Below are 3,051 nucleotides of genomic sequence, written 5' to 3'. Positions count from 1 at the left end.
GCCCGGCCCCCCTCTCTCGGGCACAGGCTGAGGTCTGGTCGCCACCCCCCTGGGCCACCCAGGGGGCAGAGCCCGCTCCACATGGCCTGCCATCTGGTGCCCCTGACAGGGTGCTCAGGGCCAGGGGTGGCAGATGGGCAGCCTGGTGGCCAGCCCAGTGTGGGGGGGCTGTGGCAGTGAGTCCCCTCATGGGGGGCCAGCCCCTTTTTCGTGGCACTTTGGGGAACCACCTGCCCCCGTGGGGGGCTGAAGGGCATCCTGCACAGTCCCGGGCTGGGTACCAAGTGGGCAGGGGCAGAACAGTCTGTGGGCCCATCAGAAGCTCTCGCTACTTCCTGCCCAGCAGGGAGCGAATGATGCCCAGGCCGACAGGTCCAGGGGTTCGCCCGGCTGGGGCTCACTCCTGACAGCGCCGTCCTGCTTACGGGCGGGACTCCCATGGCGTGGGGCATGTGCTGTGAGGGAGGCAGGGGTGCGTGTGCGTGTGCGTGTGCGTGTGCGTGTGTGTGTATGTGTGTGTCTGTGCTCATGGATGGTGAGAAGGACGGAGGGGAAACAGCGTGTCTGGCCTGCGGCCCTGCCGATGCCGCTGGAGGAATGGAGGGTGAGCAATTGACCGAGAAATGACTGATCTCAGATATGCAAATGGCCCGGCGGACACAGGGCAGCCACGCTCGCTCGCACCACTGATGTGCCCAGGAATCCCGCCAGGTGCTTCGGCCTAGAGCAGCGGTTCTCAACCTGTGGGTCGCGACCCCTTTGGCGGTCGAATGACCCTTTCACAGGGGTCGCCTAAGACCATGCTGCATATCAGATATTTACATTACGATTCTTAACAGTAGCAACATTACAGTTATGAAGTAGCAACGAAAATAATTTTATGGTTGGGTCACACCATGAGGAGCTGTATTTAAAGGGCCAGAAGGTTGAGAACCACTGGCCTAGTCCAGTGGTTGGCAAACTCATTAGTCAACAGAGCCAAATATCAACAGTGCTTCTTCAAAATAGACTCGCCCATAGGACGGGCATGTGAGGCTGAGACGGCCCCTGGGAAGCTGAGAAAAATACCACATGATCTCACTCACTTATGGATAATAAGGACGATTATAGACTGATGAACAAAAATGGATACAGAGGCAAAGCAGCATTGAGCAAAATGTCAAACTACAGTGGGAACCCTGGGGAGGGTTGGGGGGAGTAGAAGATCAACCGAAGGACTTGTGTGCATGCATATGAGAATAACCAATAGGAGACATGTGTAATACTCTTTGTAATACTTTATGAAATAAAAATAAAAAAATAGACCCGCCCAGGCCATAAACCGGCTTCTGCGCATGGGCTACGAAGTTTCAATCGCACTGTACCTGTGCGCCCACACGTGGTATTTTGTGGAAGAGCCACACTCAAGGGGCTAAAGAGCCGCATGTGGCTCGGGAGCCGCGGTTTGCCGACCCCGGTCCTAGAGCAACGCTCTGTGGTCGGTGCGCCTTCCCCCTTCCACAGAGGAGAAGTCAGGGCCCCGACACGCACACAGCGGTTGAGGGGCAGCCGGCGCCCCAGCCCGGGGCTGGTTGAAGGCCTTAACCAACGTGCATCAGCTTGGAAGGGGTCCTGGGGCAGGTACATGTCCTCATCCCTTTGCCCCCCCACATCCCAGCACCGCCCTATCGGCCCATGTTCCCTCTGTCACCCGCACCCGCCAAGGCCACCTCCTCGGCTCATAGGCCCACGATGTGGCCACAGGGTGACCTCCATGAAAACCCCGCTGTGTCTCTCTGGCAGCCAAGCCCCCAGCGGGCTCCCCGTGGCCCACGATTCAGAGCCCGACCTCTGCCTCCCACCCCAGAGTTATTGGATCCTGACCTCAAGAATGCTGTTATCTGTGCCATGAAGATAAGTCAACAGCCCCAGGGGCTGGGCAGCTGGTAAGTAACTTGGGCTGGAGCCCCCAAGAGCATGTGGCCAGGACTGGTGGACAGCAGCCGGGAACTGGCCTTTTCTGAGTGCCCGCTTTGTCCCAGGCACCATTCCCCAGCTCCACACTCTGACCCGCCCCCCTTTTGGTGGTAGGGATTACTACTACTGACGTACTCACAGACAGAACCTGCCTGTCAGGGAGGATAAGCAGCTCACTGGACCCCCCTCCCGCTTCCTGCTGCCCCTCAGCTGCCGGCTGTCGGTGCTTCTATGAGAACAGCAGGCGATGGGGCCCCCTGTGCCTTCCTCCCTGAGTGACGTGGAGGGTTGGTATCAATGCGCCCGGCTGGCGTGGCTCAGTGTTTGAGCGTCGACCTATAAACCTGGAGGTCACGGTTCGATTCCCGCTCAGGGCACAGGCCTGGGTTGTGGGCTCGATCCCCAGTGTGGGGCGTGCAGGAGGCAACCAATCCATGATGCTCTCTCATCATTGATGTTTCCCTCTCTCTCTCCCTTCCTCTCTGAAACCAATAAAAATATTTTAAAAATAAATAAATACGCAGGGCTCTGGGCTGGGGCTGACACAGAGGGGGTGCAGGAGATTCTGGGGGCGTTCTCAGGAAGGCCATCCCAGGGCTGGGGCCGGTCCCCTCGGCAGCAGGGCCCAGGGAGAGGGTGTGGGCGGGCCGCGCTCTGAACCCCGGATGGATGCTCTTAGAGTGAGTGAGGGTCGCGGGAGCTGGGAGCACGTCACGCCAGATGCCGGCTGACTTCAGGGCGAGAAAGAAAGGTGACTCAGGAGCGGGCCTGAGCATGGGGTCAGTCGGGGCCTCCATGGCCTGGGTGGGGCCGCGTGGAGACCCGTCGGGGGCTCAGGGGGTCAGTGAGTCCCGGGCTCCAAGGCGAGGAGCCCAGAGCGTGGGGGTGACGGGCCAGTGCAGGGGGGGACACCTGTGAGTGGGGTGCTCCTCTCCAGGGATGTGAGGTGTCCCAAGGAGCGTGGCCAGGTGAGAGCCGTGGCTGGGGCGGCCACACAGGGCACGGGGGAGGAAGCACGCACGCTCACTGGGGAAGAGAAGGCCAGAGCAGAGCGGGCCCCTCCCATGGTGGACGCCGGCAGGTAGAAGGGTGCCT

This window comes from Myotis davidii, unplaced genomic scaffold, assembly GCF_000327345.1.
Source record: "Myotis davidii unplaced genomic scaffold, ASM32734v1 scaffold427, whole genome shotgun sequence".
Classification (NCBI taxonomy): domain Eukaryota; kingdom Metazoa; phylum Chordata; class Mammalia; order Chiroptera; family Vespertilionidae; genus Myotis; species Myotis davidii.
Note: the sequence above shows the minus strand (reverse complement) of the source record.